This window comes from Sebastes fasciatus, chromosome 18, assembly GCF_043250625.1.
Source record: "Sebastes fasciatus isolate fSebFas1 chromosome 18, fSebFas1.pri, whole genome shotgun sequence".
Classification (NCBI taxonomy): Eukaryota; Metazoa; Chordata; class Actinopteri; order Perciformes; family Sebastidae; genus Sebastes; species Sebastes fasciatus.
In genome coordinates this window covers 20,686,205-20,707,905 of record NC_133812.1, presented here as the reverse complement: position 1 = coordinate 20,707,905, position 21,701 = coordinate 20,686,205, and the positions used below count along the sequence as shown (strand labels likewise).

The 21,701-nt window shown below is 37.4% G+C and overlaps 1 protein-coding gene across 7 annotated transcripts in view; it reads left to right on the top strand.

The window, feature by feature from the left end:
• Positions 1-21,701, top strand: part of fam184ab (family with sequence similarity 184 member Ab) — a 179,289-nt gene continuing 157,588 nt past the window's right edge. For all 7 annotated transcript variants that reach the window (XM_074614722.1, XM_074614727.1, XM_074614725.1 and 4 more), the window contains exon 1: positions 1-88. The gene's annotated coding sequence lies outside the window, so the exon portion shown is untranslated. The remainder of the gene's footprint in view (positions 89-21,701) is intronic.

Below are 21,701 nucleotides of genomic sequence, written 5' to 3'. Positions count from 1 at the left end.
TACTAACGAGGACAGGTGTTACTAATTAAGAGGCCAACTGTTGAGGCCCAACACACGTTCGTTCACATTGTCAAGAAAACACCAGACAGTAAGTTATTTACTGCAATTTCTTTATTTTAAACACAATTTTAAACACAGTGGATGCAAATGCAGATTTTTTTTTGTTTGTGTGAGTTGACAACTCTGTAAAATAAATCACAACGTGCTGAATCAAGTGCGCATGAGTGAGAGTTTCGCAGTTTGCGGAGTCCCTTCCAGACACGACTCATCCAGTAGAAGCCCATAGACCAGGGCTCAGCAACCTTTACTATCAAAAGAGCCATTTTAGGCAAAAAAAAACAACCAAAAAATCTGTCTGGAGCCGCAAAACATTTGATCATTGTGATGAAGGTAACACAGTTTATAGTCTAAGTATATAATATATAAGTCTAATGCAGTGAGGGCCAAAGTGCAAATGTACTACGGAGTATTAGGGCCACATTGAGGGGAAAAAACATCTGAGATTTACAGAATAAAGTCATAACTTTACGAGAAAAAAAGAAAATAACGCGTAAAATTACTACTTTATAATATTATGACTTTATTCTCATAATACTACAACTTTTTTTCTTCTAAACCTATTGACTTTATCCTCATAATATTATGACTTTATTCGCCAAATTTCAGATTATTTTTTTTCCCTCAATATGGCTCTAATACTCCGTCGTACCCTCGTACCCTCGTACCCTCGTACCCTCGTACCCTCGTACCATAGACCTACAACATTGATAAATAAAAATGAAAACGTAAACAAAAAAACAGTTATTCATTTCCATTTTTATAAATCCACAGGGAGCCACTGGAGAGGAGCTAAAGAGCCGCATGTGGCTCCGGAGCCGCAGGTTGCAGACCCCTGGTCTAGGGTATTAACAGAATTCTGCCTGTTCCAAGTGCCAGCTTGTTCATGTTTAATTTTAGATATAATAGTCAATTTTAGTCTTTATTTTACACTTACACGTACTACTTAAAACTCATATAAATGCATATGTTGTTATATCTGCAAAACACCAAAGCAATAACCACTGAAAACATCAATGTTGTAGATGATTTAACATTAAATACTTTAAGAGAAACACGAATCTGGACACTGTAATCATTTATATTGATCTAAAACAGTTTTTTTTAACAACATTTTTGGGCCAGGGACCCTTTACAGAGGAGAACATTTTCCAAGGAATCCCTTTTAATCATAACACCGATTAAGCATGTGCTTACTAGCATTTGTACTCTTAGATGCCATTGGACATTTTCAACCTCAGACATGTTTCATAGTGAGAAACAAAACATTTACATTTGAATCATGTTAAGATGAGATGAGATAAGCGGGTAAATTTTCAATGTTAGTGAATATTAATAACACTGATATACCTTTTTAAACAGAGGGAGATTTTATTCAAATTGCATTTGGACTCAAATTGACAGCATTTATAGCCTAGATTTCAAATAATTGATGTTATAACTCTCCTGATCCCCACCAGAGGGCAGCAGAGGACCATAAGAACAGAAGCATGTTAGTGTTTCTCTGCTCAGACAGTCTGACCATCATGACATTTACTTGAAATCTTAATGCTCCATTTTATATTCTTAATCTTTTATGATTTCTTTTTTAAAAAAAAGATGTTCTGGTTTTATTTAAGCTCACAAACATCTTCCACCAGCCTGTTCCACTCTCTAAAAGGTTATTTTATATTTCCGGCCCACCCTCTGGCAACATTACCACTTAAGCCTGATGTCTAAACATCCAGAAAACTCTGTGAAGCTCAGCATCCCATTTACTCATCACGGCAGCACAAAGGTGGCTCGTCCTCAGCCAGTTAAAAGGTAACCTCCTGTGGTATATGACGATGTGTGGATATGTTTTGAAGTCTGATATTTGTGAAAGTATATGCTTCTGATTCCTTCTATTACTCATGTTTATCTCACTGTGGAGCCTCAAAGCAGAAATCTGACTCACTCTTTTGTGAGTTTGATTCTAAAGATTTGAGGTTATTATTCAGGATGTTACGATCACAGACGCTTGATTACTGTAAAATGAATAGTCACTGGTGTTCTGTTTAGTTTCTGAGGTGGTGGATTGAAAGACAAAGGTTGTCAGAGAAAGACAGAGGCTGACTTTGAATGTTTCATCGCTAGAGAGAGAGACACGTACAGAAGAGTTGAGCTGTGTTTAAATAATTTCCCGGATAGAACAAAAAAGCTCTGCTATAATAACACAATGCAATGCTGCTCATTTTACAAAAAATGACTTGTTGTGTAAGCGATGACTCAATGATGATGATGATGATTTGCCGTTGCATAGAAACTAGTGAATGAGTGAACGGGAGCTCACTGAATGTCTTGGTTTGAATGTTTCAGCACCATGGAGAGACACAGAGACTGGGTTTCAATGTGAGAGACTAGTTCTGTGTCTCAATCCGGATACTTCCGTCAGTACACTCTCATGTAGTACACTCTCATGTAGTACACTCTCATGTAGTACACCGTGTACACTACAGTATGTACTTGCTTGCGTAGTGCGTGAATTTTGACTTAGTGTTGTCTCAAATCAAACAAGGCTGTTGTGCACCAGAAATGACGATCGCAACCTCCTCCTTCTTCTTCTTCTTCTTCTTCCTCCTCCTCTTCCTCTTCTTCTTCCTCCTCCTCTTCCTCTTCTTCTTCTTCTTCTTCTTCTTCTTCTTCTTATTCTTCTTCTTCTTCTTCTTCTTCTTCTTCCTACTCCTCCTGCTCCTCTTCTTCTTCCTCCTCTTCATCCTCCTCCTCTTCTTCTTCCTCTTCTTCTTCTTCCTCCTCTTTTTCTTCTTCTTCTTCTTCTTCTTCTTCTTCTTCTTCTTCCTCTTCTTCTTCTTCCTCCTCTTCTTCTTCTTCTTCTTCTTCTTCCTCCTCTTCATCCTCCTCCTCTTCTTCTTCCTCTTCTTCTTCTTCCTCCTCTTTTTCTTCTTCTTCTTCTTCTTCTTCTTCTTCTTCTTCTTCTTCTTCTTCTTCTTCCTCTTCTTCTTCTTCCTCTTCTTCTTCTTCCTCTTCTTCTTCTTCGTCCTCTTCTTCTTCCTCCTCCTCTTCATCCTCCTCCTCTTCTTCTTCTTCTTCTTCTTCTTCTTCTTCTTCTTCTTCTTCTTCTTCCTCTTCCTCTTCCTCTTCTTCTTCTTCTTCCTCCTCTTCTTCTTCTTCTAACTCTTCTTTTTCCTCCTCTTCTTGTTCTTCTTCTTCTTTTGTCTGGCAAAGTATATGCTGACTTGTTCTACTTGCGTAGCCGAGCGTTTCACACTCAACTTATTGACCGTTACCAGCCGGGTACCCATAATGCACTGCATTTTGCCATACTTCTCATTGTGAATGCACTGATGTACTCAAAATAGCAAATGTTAAGTATGGACGCATTTTCTTTTTGAGCAGAATGAAAAAGTAACTTTCCAAAATGTTCAAAAGTAACTGATGTCTGTTGAATAAATCTTGTTTGCCCTCTCACAATGACAGGTTGATTCAGTGTCATATTTTCTTTAATTGATGGCATAATGTTTGAGGGAAACATGTCATCAGTGTCAATAGCTGTTAATATGACAACGTTCTGAGTCAGCTCAGCGGTACAGGAGCCTCGGGGGATTCACTCGCTGCTTTATTTTATTCTCTAATGATCCAAAGAGATGATGTATAATCTGTCAGCTGTAGAGCTGCCAGGTGACACGCGGGGGTGTTTATATATATGCATAAACAAAACAGTGAAGATGTAACATCGAGCATGATTCAGCACATAGCGAGGTTACCAATCCCTCACTCAGACTCTGGAAAGTACATTTACACAAGTACTGTACAAAATGTAATGTACACATTTAAGCAACTGAATAACATCAAAACCATGTTGGCTAATTAGCTGCTGTGTTGTTCCACTTAACTCAACAAACAAGTTCATTTGTTTTAGCACCTTTCAACAACAAAGGCAATGGAAAGTACTTTACGTAATTCATAAAGGCTTTAAGACAAAAAACAAAAGAAACACCAGAGGATTTAAAGACTTAAATGAAATAGAAGATAAAAATGAATTTGAATAAAAGTGTAACTTTGTCCTCCTGCATAGCTCCTGTGAATACAGTGCAGAGCAAGATATGAAGACATAGCTCCAAATTTAATTTAATAAAATGGTGGTAAACAGAGAAGTCTTCAGTCCTGATTTAAAAGAACTGAGAGATGATGGAGACCTCCAGGTTTCTGGGAGTAGCAGACTTGGACCATCTGAGAGGTCTGGGAAGCTTCATAATAATAAAGTCTATGACACACAGGAAGTCAGTGTAAAGATCCGAGAGCTGGAGCGATGTGAGTTGATAGAAAGTGACTCGTCAATGTGCCTGTCCTGTTGTAGTCCAGATGTCCCTGTTTGGCTTCCCAACATTTACTATTCAATGTTGTAGTAAGTAAATGTAAATGTTTCTCATTAGCTAGAAGGTGTCAGAATAGTAGTAGCAGGTAATCATAGCAACAATTGTAATCACACAGCTGATAATAATGATTAAAAACATCCTTCCTTTTTATTCTTCAGTAAGTGAGATACAGTCAAGAATTACCCACTTCAGTGGTGTTTATTCATTCTACTTGATTGAATCCACTATAAAGCAAGAAACATCTGTCTGTCTGTGTGTCCTTCACGTATCTCGAGAACTGCCGATCCGATCTACTTCACACTCGGTAGTTGTGTTGCTCAGGACCCAAGGGAGTGAAGTGTCAAAGGTGGTGCAATTTTGCCAGATGGTGGTGCTATAACCATGAACTGCAAACTTTGGCCTGTAACTTTTGAACCATAAGTCTCTTAATCCATTTAAGCCATGCCCATTTGCGTCTGGTCTGATTTTCCACCATTTTCTATTGTGTCCAAATCTGATTCTTTTGCTACTCCTCCTACACATTTTGAGCAATTGTCACCAAATTTGGTACAGAACATCTCTGGACCGTGCCGGAAAAACTTTTACTTTTTTTAAAAAAAACATTTTGGGATTGTTGATGTTCCATACAGTTTTGCTATAGCTGGCCCTCAAAGTTAGCTCACATCATATTGTCATATCTCCTAAACGCTTTGTGCTATTGGAACCACATTTGGTGGACATGTGTAGATATGATGTCCGAGTGACCGTGACCAATTTGGTGCAATTTGGCCAATAGGTGATGCTGTAGCGGTTTTTGACAACGCTGCAGAACGTCTGTGGGCCAAGCAATCGGCCCGCTCCAGACGGGCATGCGCTCCGAACGGTCACTGCACTAGTGCTTAACAAAAACTTCCATTCTTCCTCTTTTACTTCTACACATCACTTATATCTATTTTTCTCCCTGTTCTTCCATCCTTTTTTCTTTCCCTGTCCTTTCCCTCTCATCCCGCCACTTTCCTGTTTTAGCTCCTCTCTCCTTTCGTCTACCTGCAGAGCAACAGAGGACTCAGATTATACTCCGTTTAAACAAGGAGAATAGAAAGGAGCTTTAAATAGTAAACAACTTTCATTCAGCAGCAGCAGATTACAGAACAGGAGAGGACACAACCTCTGCTTCTATCTGTCTGTGTGTGTGTGTGTGTGTGTGTGTGTGTGTGTGTGTGCGCGTGCGGGCGTGCGGGCTTGCGGGCGTGCGTGCGTGCGTGCGTGCGTGCGTGTGTGTGTGTGTCTGAGTAAATCTGCTGAGCCACAATAACCCTGAAGGAGGAACTGTTTTTCTCTCTTGTGCTCATCTTTTATTGAACAACGGAGACGAGATAGACTTCAGGGGTTTTCCTCGTATTTAGGCTTGTTACTTCCTCGTTTTAATACTCTTATTGAAAAAGTTCTTAGACTTCCTTGTAAACAATTTGATGGATGTTTCAATATGCAGCCTATTATTGTGCAGCATATGGACAATATGCACGCTGCCATTGTGTCTGAATTTAATCCTTTCACAGGAAACGGATGAAGTGTTGTACCATGATTGTATTCCTTGTGATATATTATTACAGAAAATGCTTCAATTGTTTCAATTTAGCTGAACCGTCCTCCCTCTGCTGAGTCCAACTCTCTGGTTTTTATCTGACATCGTCTTGTCTATTCAGCTTTCAAAGCCTCCATCACACTTAGCTGAAAGAAAAAACAAACTCCTTTTTTGTTTTTGCAAACCACTTTTTGCAGCATATTTGAGGAGAAAGAAAGAAGAAAAGGAAAAGGAGAAGGAATAAATGAAAAAAAGAGAAATGAATGAGAAGGAATGAACGAAAAAACAAGAGACAGACAAAGTAGAAAGAGAAAAAAATATAACCACAAAGAAAGAGGGAAACAAAATGGAAAGAAAGAGACAGAAAAAATGAAGAAAGAAAAAGACAGCAAGAAAGACAAAGTAAGAAAGACAAAGAGGAAAAAATAAGGAAAAAGAGAAAAACAAAGAAAGAAGGAAAGACAAAGAGGATATAAATACAAAGGATAGAAAGAAAGGATAGAACGAAAGACAAAGAAGAAAAAAGACAAAGTGTAGCGAGAAAAAGAAGGAAAGAAAGAGACAAAGAAAGAAGGAAAGTCAAAGAAGCAAAGAAATACAAAGGATAGAAAGAACAAAAGAAAGGATAGAAAGACAGACAAAGAAGGATAGAAAGACAATGGATAGAAAGAAAGAAAGAAAGAAAGGATAAAAAGAAAGACAAAGAAGAAAAGAGACAAAGGATAGAAAGACAGACAATTGATAGGAAGACAAAGAAAGACTAAGGATAGAAAGACAAAGTGAGAAAAAAAGAAAGGAAGAAAGGAAGGGCATTTTCATCCAAAAAATGTTAGGTCACGCAAAGATCAGTGAAAGTGTTTAGACACAACACAACAACAAACTCCAGCTCCAGCCAACAGCAGATTCATTTTAGAAAGGCAGATAAACCATCCAAAAACACCAGTATGATCTCTGAATATTAAAAATGCACGAGTGCAGAAAAGAAAACAGTGAAGTAATTGTTCAGTGGCCAAATACAAACATCACAGGGAGGAGTGGAAACTAATGTTTATATGGGATTTTACTTGACAAAACTTGGATAATCTTCTAGTTTTCTTCTTCACTTCTTGGCCACAATCATGCTTTCACCAAACAGACACATGATTATCAGTCTTCAAATCAAGTGATTTGTGATTCTGTGCATAACATGTCAGATTTTCACAGCCTTATAAAAATAATCTATAGGCGAGGGGTCCGGGCTTTTAAATTCCACATCAGTCAAACTATAGTGTGTGCAGCGTGCATGTGTTGGTGTGTATTATGTGTGATTTTTTTTCCAGATTATGATCCGTTTCAGAGCTTATTCATTACATAACTGTCATTATTGTCTCTGTACTGCGCTGTCAGAGAAACATCGAGATTATAAAGCCTGATTATATATAGTATATATGCATTAAAGTGCATCAGTAAATTAAAATGCATGCATTTTTTTATATAGCAGCTGCGTGGCTTACAGTAACATGAGCATTTAAAAAATTCAGTATTCAATATATATTAACCGTTATGAGCTGAAGAGAAGCTGCACAATCACTATTACAGTCCGTTTGTGTTCACCAATAGTAAACAGCAGGTTGAATTCTAATTATCTGAATGTAGAGATTATTTTTCACTATTCTTGTCCAATATTTCAACATAATAATACTCTAATAAACATAACTTTATAATACAGGTAAAGTTCAAAAGGACAGTGACAATCAGGGTGTATGAATTAAAAAAGTGTTTTCATTCATGCATTAAACAACAAGCATAATCACTTCCTGAGCTAATAATGCCATCGCTTCAATGTGATGAATATTCAGATTGCCTTCCTTTTGATGTAATGATGTGTCTTTCTGGATTAATCTGGCACAAAGGGAGTGACACACACACACACACACACACACACATAGTGCTATTGAATGAATTAAAGAGAGAACGATACAGACAACAGTTTTTACCTTTGGACAGAGCCATGCTATTTTTCCCCCCTGTTTCCAGTCTTTATGCTAAGCTAAGCTAACCAGCTGCTGGCCTATAGCTACATATTTAGCATACAGACAGAGTGGTATCAATTAATCAAGTCAGAGTAAAAACCAAGTCCAAAGGCAGTCAAGACCAAGTCAAGACCGAGTACAGAGCAAATCAAGTCCTGTTCAAGACCATAATAGGCAATAGTGTGTTTCCAATGCTGATTCTCTGCTCTCCTGCGTTGGATAGCAGCTCATTTTGGTTAATGCAGACTAAATGCATCGTATAACAGACTAGTTGTAATGAAGGTACGTTTCACTGTACAAACATTGTAATTTTAAGCCCTACTATGTGGTTTTTTCCTAAACCTAACTACAGGGTTTTGTTGCCTAAACCTAAGCATTTTTGTTTAATTCACAACATTAAGCAGGTATTTGAAAAGACATTAAAACATTAAAGATTCTACAGTTAAGGAATTATTTTTCCTCGCTGCAGTTTTTCTGACAATACCTACTATACCGCAAATTCAGCATGTTTTTACTAAAAAACATCCTTCATTTTCATTCATTCAGTTCATAATTTACTCAAAAGGTTGGACCCCAACTCATTAAAGAAGAATGTTAAATTACACATCTCAATACTTAATTGTCCTGCACTGATCCCCAACTCCGTCAGCCACTTCAGTAGTAACCCGATCTTTCCCATTCCCTACTTTAATATCTTGTCTGCTGAATCCAAGCACTTGATGCAGGTTTCTCAATAATAGAAAGTCTGGTTGTTATCAGTCTCATCTTTATGGTCTCTTGTCCCAGTTCAGTTAAGCCAACTGATGAGGTTCACAGAGTTTAAAGTCATTTATTCTTTATTCTCAGTGGCTAACTAGTTTCACAATCTTGGCTCAAACTAAAGCATTTCTCCTTCCAATATTTGGTAGTGTGTCATAATCTTTTATTATTTAAACTATTAACCTCTTAACACGAGTTAGAGTGAAACTACTGGCATCATATGAAACTAGAAAACCTAAAGAATCGATTGGTACAAACCAATAACGCTCCAAAGTTAAGCTAAAGTTTGGCGAGGAAAAACTGGCATGACCATTTTTAAAAGGGTCAAGATGTATGAATGAAAACTCTGAGATGAAATGAGTGAAAACTGTATCTTATTAGATAAAACGGATGCTGACAAATTGCATAAAAAAATCATCGCAATAAGATCGCAATGTGACTTAAGTATTGTGATAATATAATATTGTGGGGCTTCTGGTGATTCAAACCCCTTGGTAGTATATTTTGCTTCCATTTTCTTTCCTGCTTTTTGTTTTTATCAAGCTGTCATTTCTCACCGTCCATATGGACACAAACCAGCCGACAAGATGACATAACAGTTATAAAAATACGTGCCATTTGGCTACAACATACAGGAGAAATAAATCTTAAATAATCTGTCCCAACCAGAAATACACAACTTTATTTTTAAATCCGATTGGTTTAGGACAATAGAAATGAAGATTTAAGTAGTAGAGTTTTGTACTGCAATGGTTGCTGCTGCTTGCTGGACAGTTTTTCTCCCTAAATTAAGACAAACTAACTGAAAGCCTTTCATTGTAAATCATGGGATGGACAATTAGTGTAAAACCACACAAATTGCAGCTAAGCACCAAGAATAATAGTTTAAAAAGCCTTTATGCTGTAGTAACATGGAACCTGCAAGTTTTCCATAAAGAATACTTTAAAGTAACATTAAGGAACTTGCCCCCGGTCTTTAGTTGCATGTTAAATCACTACAGGCGACACTTCTAAGCTGTGAATAATGGATGAACGGTACAGTCTTGTGCACTTTGCGAACAGTGAGGCTGCAGAGAAGGCGAGAGACTAGATGTGGATTTACTCTACAGCGTTCTCCATAAGCTGGCAGGGGAGCAGAGGGATGACAGCAGTGACACAGTGCCTTTGAATACATTTTCTCACACATTTCCACACACACATACCAGCTGAATCCCTAAACAGGCCATACATACATATGCATGCTTGTTTTGGCATTCTGGGTTATCTAGGGAACTGTCAGTGAAGTTCCTCCTGGGACGCCACTGAAAAGAGGAAGAACAAAAGGTGAGGAGTAAAACCAAGTAGCAAACAAAGGTCCCACTTTCCTCTCTCCTGTTAGTGGAAATTAATGTTTTATTTATCAATTATTCATCCTTTTTTGACACATTATTCAGCATATTTAATTTTGACCATTAGGGATATGATTGTGCAAGTAAATGATTTAATACCGGAGGCTCTTAATATCAGTTGATTCTAGTTGAATAGAAAGCCTTTATTGTCATTGTACAGAATACAACTAAATTCATTGAAAAGAAATCATTGAAATTCACTATTTGCTTGATCCAAGACTAAAAACGTACGATAAAATTAAACATGTTTGATTTTAACGGAACGTCCAAGACGAGAAAAAGACTGACTTAAGACAGTTTCATGACCACTTTCCACCAAACCATGAAGATCAGCGCACCAAAGCTCTAGAAAAACTTGTGATTTTATTTCCACATTGAAATTGTCGTGAGTTGTTTGGTGTAACGCTGGCATTAGTATTGATTCTGTCGCCTGCTCTAACTGCCATATACGAACTCTCCTGTCACTATACAGTGGATAAATGTATACACTCAGAATTCCAATAAAATGTTAGGTTTTATCCAATGCTGTTTTCACAACTTCTCTATTGACCCTTCGCTAAGTCCCGCCCCTCGAACACAGACTGGCCAATCATAGCGCTGCATCGGCCAGCTCTGACCAGGGTCCGACAACTAGCTGGCTCTGCTCCATAGACTCTCATACAATCGTTTCAGATTTTCTTAATTTTCAGGCTGGTTTAGTGGATTTCGAGCCAGTCATGGTTAAACATTGAAGTGTGTTTATCTTTATATATAGCTTGTCTTTTAACTTCAGTCCATGTCCCAGATTTGGGCAGGTTTTACATACCCCAATTATCCAACTAACTTCATGATCCTGCTTCTTGGCAGACTACAGCAGCTGTAAACATAAACCACACGGCCTCACAGGCGGCTCAACAATGCTCTGACACACATGCAATACTAAAGTACATTAGCATAATTGGATAGAAAATTGGACCTTCTGACAACTCATTTTATTATTCCTGATACTCCCTTTTGAGTATAGTAAATCTTCCTATTCCTATGCCAAAACTTTCTAAAATATTGTCTCAATAGCTATCCTGTGTGTGTATTTCCACCACAGTTATATTTGTCAGGGTGGAAAATCCTCTTTAACTGTATTTAGACTATCACAGGACATTAAAACTCTACTGAAAGCCAAACTAATAAACTAGAGGGGCTCAGACGTGATCACACTGACCGGCCATTATCGGATTTGTTAACAATAAAGCACAATATCGGCATGTAACCTCTCTGTTTTCACACAGAGTTGATGCTAACTAACGTGTCACATGTGTGTTGTTGCTGTATATGAATGAGTTTTTACTGGAGCTGCAGTTGTAATCGGCCTGATAAGCTTTGAATTGATCTAAAACCGTGTTTCCATTGTAAAACTTGCTCCCACAATAGCCTTCTGCAGAGTCATGCAATTATGTTTCAATCTGATCGTTTGCCCTCCAGTGTTAACGCTGCACGCTGTGTACTTCGGCGAGCAAAGAGAGATTAGATTGTTGTGGTTATTATGTTGTCAACTTTATTACTTTTTGGGAGAGCCACCGGGCTCACCTAATTGGATTGTGGTAGTCTGTATTCCCTCGGCAAGAGGACGCTTAAACCTATAAAATATTCCAATTATTAAGCTTGAAGAAGTGAAGCGGAATGTGTGCCTCAATTTTATATCCGCTAAAAATAGAAACACAGATGGATGACAAGTGTGTGTAAATGTGTATGTGTGTGTGCAGTTACCGAATCAATCCCCAGCACACAATGGAAAACAATAGAGAGCAGTCCATCATTTTGTTGCACCAGATACAATCCATATTCCCACAGCTCACCCCATTTTCCATTTTTCTCTAAAACACCAGCACACCTCCTGTGTTTTTTTTTGGCCGCAGTCATCCTTAATATGTGTCAGAAATACAAACACAATGTTCCGAGTACGCACACATCATACATCTTCATTAGCCTCGCTTTGCTCCGTCATGTTGCGATTAAATAGCTGATCTCCAAAATTCAGTCGGCCAAAGCTGAGCCAGCACGTCCCTCTTCATTATTCATTAAGATGAGGATGTGCCCCATTTACAAATCATCACAAACAGTGATCACGCTTAACATATACGCTGGCATCACATACATATTCATAACTGATTGACAGACAAAATATGAATCCATTAGTTTGTGCAAAGACCAAAGTAGTGATGGGCAACATGATGTATCTGCTGGTAGAGATTTCTTAGGCCATTGCAGGAAAATTGGTGAGCAGAACTGCTTTATAGCAATAATTACACTCTTTTGCATCAATGTGATGAAATACGTCTATTTGTCAGGTATATAAAAGCCCTGCATTTACTTTAAAAGTTTTCTGGCTGATTAAACCTCCATGTACCACTAAGTATGATAAAGGTGTAATTTATCCTGCCCAAACAAGTGCAGCCAAGTGAGTGATGGAAATCAAAATACACACCCACACAGTCCTGAGAAAAGGTCTAATCAACCAAAATACATGTGTGTATTTACCATGGGTGTACAGGATCTTTTAATCCACTAGACTAGCCATCAACAGACATTCCTATCTGATTATTTTATCTAGAAATGGTTTCTAAAGTGAAACTATATCGTGATTGTGGGTGGATTATGAGACAATGGGCCCCCGGGCACAGACATCTCTCATCACCTCTCCATAGGAGCAAGACACACTGACTGTATAGTTGTTTAGCCTTTTTTTGTCATTGTTTGGTGCTTCTTTGTAGTTGTTACACATCTCTCTGTGGTTTTGTGTCTCTTTGTACTCATTGTGTGTTTCTTTGTAGTCATTTTGCGTCTCTTTGTAGTTGATTTGTGTCTCTTTGTAGTTGTTTTGTGTCTGTTCGTAGTCGTTACACATCCCTATGTGGTTTTGTGTCTCTTTGTAGTTGTTTTGTATCTCTCTGTAATCGATTTGTGTCTCTTTGTAGTTATTTTATGTTTCTTTGTAGTAATTTTGTGTCTCTTTGTAGTTGATTTGTGTCTCTTTGTACTAATTTTATGTTTCTTTGTAGTTATTTTGTGTCTCTCTGAAGTTGATTTGTGTGTCTTTGTAGTCGATTTGTGTCTTTTTGTAGTAATTGTATGCTTCTTTGAGTAACATTTGTAGGTGGCCAGGGGGCCCTCTGTGCCTGGTCGACCCATTCAGTAATCCATCCATGATTGTGATATAAATTATAATATTAAAATTCATAGACCACCCCTAATCTGAAGGGAGAGCAGTAAAACATTTTACCCCAATTCTTTCTGGACTTTTTTGGGTCATGAGATGCTTTAGCTGCTGCAATGTCTCCCTCCAACTCTCCCATAAATCCCCACTGAAACTTCAGTCATTATCAAATCAGAAAGCCAAAATGCAAAAATTTCAAACATCAATTTGTTTTTTATTCCTGTAATTTATAGTAAAAATCTTTTTGTGAAAAGGCTACAGTTAGCTTTAGTCGCTAACAGTAAAATAAAGTTAAGCTAGCATGCTAACATGAGTTAGGTGAAAAATGTCTCCTTGAAAAGCATTTCACAGTGCTATCAGTGGGTTAGGTTGTCTTTTCCATTTCACAGTATAACTGCATCATTTTTCATAGCACAACCTGTCAACACAGAGATAACAACACATCAACATCCACAACCGTGTCAGTACTTCCAAATATAACTCTGTGCTGGGTAGAACGGAAATCAAAGTGTGTATTTTAATTCTCTCTGCTGCAACTGTACGTTTAAATTCAGCACAAGCTTCTCTGCATTTGTCACACACACACACACACACACACACCTTAACTAATACAGCTCCAATGCAACAGAACAGAAGGACCTACCCCCTTTCCTTTAACATTAAAACACTGGAGGATGTTACTAAGTACATTTCCTCAAGTACAGTACTTAAGTACAAGTTTGAGATACATTTTATGCTACTTCTACTTCTACATTTTGGAGGCAAATATTATACGGGTTTACTCCACTACATTGATTTGTTAGCTTTCCTTACTTTGCAGATTTATATTATTATAACAAAATATAAATCAACTAATAAATTATTATGTATAGGTTAAGCCACCCAGCGGTATATAAAGTAATTAAAGTTTTCACGTTTTGTGAAACTGTGGTAACGTGAGGCGCGGAGTGTAAAACCGTGGTACCGCCAGCCGCTGTCTGACTTCTGTTCCTCCTAAAGTAGTGTTATTACAGTAAGGATGGCCTCTGAGCGAAGGCAAACGGCGTTGCCACGGTTTTCCGCTCTGCGACTCACGTTATTTCAGTCTTGGAAGGGAAGGAGTGAGCGAAGGGCTACTCAGTTGGTTGCAATCTGCAACCACACCACTAGATGTCACCAAATCGTACACACTGCACCTTTAAGTAAGAGTTTGATTGCAGGACGAGTAGTATTGATACTTTTACTTCAGGAACAGATCTGAATACTTCTTCCATCACTGATTAAAAGTACTAATGGTGATCTGCCCACTCTTCCCCTTGACTACAACACCGCTGCTAACGTCCCCTCAAAAATCCCTCCATTTCCGTTCCATTTCCCTCCAACCAAACACTGCAGCAGCTGCAGCTCCTGATTAACACAGCTGCTGCAGGGTTCGGTTGACGACCTCTTTCATGGTACAAGACTGCAGACCTGTGGCTCAGGGGAAACGCTCGCCATGTTTGTGTGTTTGTGTCTGAATTATTTCAGGTGATGAACACCAACTCAGAGAGAGAAAGGAAAGCTGTGGTACTAACATCCACCTCTGATTTGGTCCACACAGAATGGAGATCTATTAACACAAGTGTTTACACAGAATTACACAACTTCAATACTCCTGTGAGCACTTGAGTTATGTTGGCCAACAAATACATTATGTGGTATAATTGTTCTTAATAAAGGATTGCTGTTTCACATCTGCTATAATTATAACACCGTGATGCTAACGGGCTGATTTCTATTTAGATTAATATGGAGGCCAAAGTCCTGCAGCTCCTTTATTTGGCTCACACTTCTTATATATAATCATTTCAAATCAGTCAAATATTTCATGTAGATGCACAATACTCCACCACAGAGAATATCAAGTAATATATATGAACGTAAACATGCCCATTAAGAGTCAATCTCCTTTAAGACCAATCAGAGCAGTGCTCAAGGTTTGAGAAGTGAAGCCAATGCTGAAGTGCCTTAAACTCGCATCCTTTCTAACAGCCAGCAGGGGGCGACTCCTCTGGTTGCATAAAGAAGTCTGATTGTAAAGAAATCAATGAGAAAATGACCCTACTTCTCACTTGATTTATTACCTCAGTAAACATTGTAAACATGAGTTTATGGTCTCAATCGCTAGTTTCAAGTCTTCTTCAATACAGCATGATGTTCATTTCGTAAATTATGGTCCCATTTAGAGTCAAATAGACCATAAAGCAGGGGATGCTTTAGGACGTGGCTACCTTGTGATTGACAGGTCGCTACCACGGCGTTGTCCGGTCTGGGAATTGTCCGTGTTTTCGTCTTACAACTTTAACTCTTTCACAGTGTGTTTTCAGTTCATGAAAGTTAATAATAACCTTTTTGGTCGCCTAAAAATGTCTTATTCAGCGTTCGGTTGTACTTAACTCCACCCTCTCGTGTCACTTCTGGTTGCAAAAATAAAGATGGTGACAGAAAAAAATGCCGAACTTGATGCTTCAAAACGGCAGACCACAAACCAATGGGTGACGTCACGGTGACTACAAATATATAATAAATATATATACAAATATATATTCACTATTTTTTTCGCAAAGATCTTTGTTACAGTACAACATGCAGATCTTTTGTTTGAATTCTGGCAATTTAAAAAGAAAGAAAAAAGTCAATAATGACTATGTTGCATTCAGTGTTACCTTTTAACCATATTCTAACAAAATTCCTCCCTGAATGAAGGACACCTTGTTTTAAAGGTCCTTGTCAAACAGCATTTGACTGGACATGTAAACAGACTATTTGAATGCTCACAAGCTACAAAAACCCAAACCATTAAAGTCACCTTGTAGTGAGATACCGTACATCCATCTTTGGTGTTGTCTTTCAGTAAATATACATCGTTGCAGGTGACAGTTTGTGTTATCTGTGGTAGTCCAGGACTTGATGCACATGGCCAGTTACTGTAATATGAGTAGTATAGGACTGGTTCGTTTGCGCGTGCATGTGAAATGCGCGTGCACGTGAGCATGCGCGTGCGTGTGCGCGCGCGCGTGTGTGTGTGTGGGGATACAGGTGAACCCTTGGTGACCCTGGTGTCCTTTTTGTAACCCTAGGGCTGATGTTAATTATTGGTAGTTGTCCAAAGGTGTCTGCTGTAAGGTGTTATCAGTTGCTCCACAACAAAAAAAGAAAGACCCCATCCTGTGGATCCTGATGCAGATAAAAAATACAGTTGTATCCCAATATGTGTCTTTTATTACAGTATCATTAAAAGTTCAAACAAACCCTGCTTCCTGTGACCAAATGTTTTTGCCTTTTTGATGTTGCCACAGAAGACCCATACTGTTGATCCTGATTCAGATAAAAAAAAAAAAAGTCGGTTGTATCCAAGATGTTATCAGTTGCTCAGTAAACAAAAGAAGACCCCCTCCTGTTGATACTGGTTCAGTGAACAAAACACAGTTGTATCCCTATATGTGAACTCCGTTGTATCCAAGAGGTGTCTTTTTTTATTACAGTACTCATAAAAGATCAAGCAAACCCCGGTGTGCAGTGGTCAAAATGTTTATGGCTTTTGATGCTGTGGTGGTTGGTACTGTTTGCAGGCTATAGCAGCATGGATCCTGTAACCATATGTTTGTTTGTGAGAGGGTGTATGGATTAGCGTTGTTCGTAGTCGATATTAACATGTATCCAGGACAAATGGTGTGAGAAGGGAAGTATGTCATCTCCTTCATGTCATCTCCTAAAATTCTTTATGAGATGTATCTGTGAGAGGGTGTGGGGTATGGGGTGGTATTGTTTGTAATAGATATCAGCATGTATCCAGGGACAAATGGGGTGGATGTGAGCGGGATGGGGGTCATCTCTTGTATGCCATCTCCTAAAATTCTTTAGGAGATGTATCTGTGCTGTAATGATTTGTTAACATTTTAAATTGGTAGATGTGTGTTAGTACACCACTAATTTTGCTTGTAGTCATCTCCCAAAAAAAAAAAAAGCAGTGCAATGTCGGTAGAGTTACAATATAGTGGGTTTTTAAAAAAAAAAAAAAAAAATTTATGTAGTGTGAATGGGGCAACCTCAAGGCCTGTCAACCATGCGTATTCATGAGATGTCACTAGCTCCATCTTTTACCGACACTTTGTGTATATAGTCAGCATTCAGCTGAGGTCGTGTTTACCAAACTTCACAACTTTTGAAGAGGACGCTTTTCCTAACGCCACTCTTGCATTTTGCACATTAGGTACAGTGTTCTTTTCTTTGGATGCTTCATTTTTGGCGTCTGTGAACATAGAGCTGATGTGACTTGCCAAAAAGCCCCAGTTTTGTCTCATCTGTCCAAAAGACATTCTCCAAGAAGCTTTGTGGCTTGTCAATATGCATTTTGGCATATTCCAGTCTCACTTTTTTATGATTTGGTGTCCTCCGGGGTTGTCTGCCATTAAGTCCACTTTGGCTCAAACAGGAGAAAATGGCTCATGGACTACTACTAAAACACTATGAATACTATAGAACTAACTAGCATTGTTAGAAAAATAATTATTAATGGGACAAATTTCTTGGGTATTTTAGCGTGCGATCAACTGCCTAAACACATCAGGCTGCTTGGAGATGGTCTTATAGCTTTTACCTTTAACATGCTTGTCTATAATTTTCTTTCTAATCTCCTGAGACAACTCTCTCCTTAGCTTTCTGTGGTCCATGTTCAGTGTGGTACACACCATGATACCAATGTTTAATGTGCCCCTATGGTCAAATTATTTTCAATCTTTTCTAGGGGTACCATCATTTTGTCCAGGCCAGCTTCATTAGTTTTTTTTTTTTAAATGATTCTGAACCAAAATTCAAAAACATTAGCTGATTTTCATTAGTTCATTTTCAATACATTTTTATTTATTATTACTTTTTTGTCAGTTTCAAGTTATTTCAGTGACCATTGTTTTTTTTTATTCTTTCTTTAACGGAAGGGTACCAACAATTTTGACTATGTGTGTAGATACACACACACACACACACACACACACACACACACACATACAGTATATACATATGTCTATATCCACACCCGCTTACATATAGATATCCACTTAGACACAGCCAATGTTTAATGTGCCCCTATGGTCAAATTATTTTCAATCTTTTCTAGGGGTACCATCATTTTGTCCAGGCCAGCTTCATTAGTTTGTTTTTTTAAATGATTCTGAACCAAAATTCAAAAACATTAGCTGATTTTCATTAGTTCATTTTCAATAAATTTTTATTATTACTTTTTGTCAGTTTCAAGTTATTTCAGTGACCATTGTTTTTTTTTTATTCTTTCTTTTAACGGAAGGGTACCAATAATTTTGACTATGTGTGTAGATACACACACACACACACATACAGTATATACATATGTCTATATCCACACCCGCTTACATATAGATATCCACTTAGACACATTCGCTTACACAGTTATCTATTCTATTTTACAGACAAAAAAAAAAAAAAGGACATATTTACATCCCTTTAGTTGACCTTTTTGTCGACATTACTTATTAATTAATTTTGTTTAACTCCAATCCTCACCCTGACTCAAAGTAGCCCACCCATGATCAAAAATGATATTCTGTTCTTTTATTTCTATTAACATCCCTCTCAAGAACCCACTGATGTTTCAAAAACATTTTGAAATGTTCAGTGTTTAACTGTTGTCTTTTTATAGCTTTAAATATAAATGCTTTCCCCATCGTAATGATGATGTTGTTCAGGTCTTTTCCTTTTTTTTTTTCATCACCCCTTAAATCACCAAACATTATAGATAAAGGACAACTATAGAAATTTGATTTGTAGACTGAGATCCACTTTTTTCAACGTTAATCCAAAATAATGCAACTTCCTTACAATACCAAAAATAAATGAATGTCTGACTCCTCTTCCTCCTCACACAATCTACATATGTCACCTTGTTGGATGCCCCATTTTAATTTTTTTTAGCATTCTCTTAGTAGGCAAGAATTTGTAGATTAGTTTTAGTTGTAAAATTCTAATGGAGACATCAAAAGAAGTTGTGTAAATACATGCATATACTTTCCTCCATGGGATACATTTGTCTAACAAATACCCCCATTTTTGACTGGATAGCTACTGGTGTAGCAGAAATGTGTTTAAGTTGCATGTATAACTGAAATATTTTCTTGTTTATTTTTGTCTTATTCATCCATGTGGTGTCCTTAATGTAGGGGTAACATGCCACTTGTTTTGTACATAATAATAGCTTCCTTTTCCAGATCTGAGGTATAGCTGCACAGAGTTGATTAAATGTAAAAAGGTCACAAACATTACCGTATACTATTTTAAATTCATCATAAGTCTTGATTTCGCCCCCACTATTCAAGAGGTCATTTATAAATAATATTCCTTTTTTCAAACATTGATTCAATAAAGATACGGTGATCATTAATCAAAATATTTCTATTATACCACAACACTTGGCTCTGGATTTCATAACTTCACACTGGTTGATGATATTGGTATTGAAACCAACTGACTATGGCCTCGTCCAAAAAGCCGGATAAGTATGGAAATGACTTTCTCTTTAATATAGTGAACTGAAAAGCAGTTAACTGGAGGTAAGGATAGAGTTCGTTGTGGAACAGAGGATGAGCAGACCTCAATCATTTTGCTGAAAACCACTGCGGATTTAAGATACATTTTGGTATAAGGGATGCTTTTAGTGCAAAGTTGAGTGCCTTAAGGTTTAACAATTTAAGTACACAGTGTTTGTAATCATTATACAGATAAGCTCTTTTAATTTTGTCAGGCTTCCAACCCCATATGAAATTGAACACATTTTGCTCATATTTTTTAAACAGCTCCTCTCCTGGGGTAGGTAATGACATGAGGATATAGATAAACTGAGGAATCACTAAGGAATTTATCACGGTTATTTTTTTCCATATAAAGTTAAGTTAGTCATTCCCCAAACTTTTTAATTTTCTGTCTACTGTATGTAGCTTTCTATCAAAGTTTTCCTTCGTGATAAGGTCCATGTCTTTAGGGATATGTATACCAATGACATCTATTGGGCCATCTGACCATTTTAGTGGGCAGATTACTATAGATATTAAAATTTGTACCTTTCAGAGATCCAATTCGCAGCACAGTACATTTATCATAGTTAGGTTTTAGTCAGGAAATTACTGAGAAGTTATTCAACTCTTTAACTAATGCAGTAAAGGATGCAACATTTGGTTGATTTTGAAAGTTTACATCGTCCGCATACATTGATATTTTTGATTCCAAACTATTTATTCTCAAACCTTCTATGTTGTTATTCATTCTTACTTTTTGTGCTAAGATTTCTATAGCTATAATAAATAGATACGCAGACAGTGGACATCCTTCTTTCAATCTTCTATATTGCTTAATTGTTTCAGAAAAAAAACATTGTTTATTATTTTACACTTTGGATTACTATACATTACTTTTTATCCAACTAATTAAAGAGTCTCCAAAGTTAAAATATTCTAAACATTTATAAATAAAATCCAAACGTACTTTATCGAAAGCTTTCTCAAAGGCAGCAAAAAAAAAAAAAAAATGAAAGCAGAGGTTTTTGTTGAGTCATAATATTCAATTATTTCAATTATTTGTCTAATACTGTCACTGATAGATCGACACTGTAAGAAGCCACACTGATCTGGATGAATAATATTGGGCAGTACTAGTTTTAATCTGTTTGCAAGACATTTGGCTAATATTTTAGCATCGTTACATTGTAGTGTGATTGGCCTCCAATTCTTTAGAGTAGTGGGATCTTTATACCTTCCACCTGAATCTTGTTTCAATAATAGTGAGATTAAACCTTCCTGTTGAGTTTCTGTAAGTTGTTTTTTTGCTATATGACCAGTTGAAGGTGTTCAGCAAAGGTGTTTTAACAGACTCATAGAAGGTTTGATAAAAGTTTACAGGTATGCCATCGGCTCCTGGACTTTTTACCTTTTTTCAAAGGAGTTAATAGCTGGATGTAATTCCATCCAGCGTAATAAGTCCCTCACAAGATTTTTTTCTTTCTCTGTTAACTTTACGGTATTATCGTCTTGAGAATTGGGGCTAGTATTTTGAGGCAATAAATCCTCTGGTGGGCTCTGTAAGGAGTACAATTTTGAAAAATAATTATGTTGTACCAGCAAAATTTCCCTTGGTTTTTTCAATGATTTTATTTCCTACTACAAGCTTCAAAACATTTTTCTTTACAGTGTTTTTATACTGCAGATTTAAAAAATATTTGGTTGATCTCTCCCGATTTTTCCAGCCATTCTATTCTATTTCTCAAATATGATACGTTGGCTTTCTCTGCACATAGTCTTTCTAACTCTCTTTCCTTGTGCTCAAGATTGTCCAGTA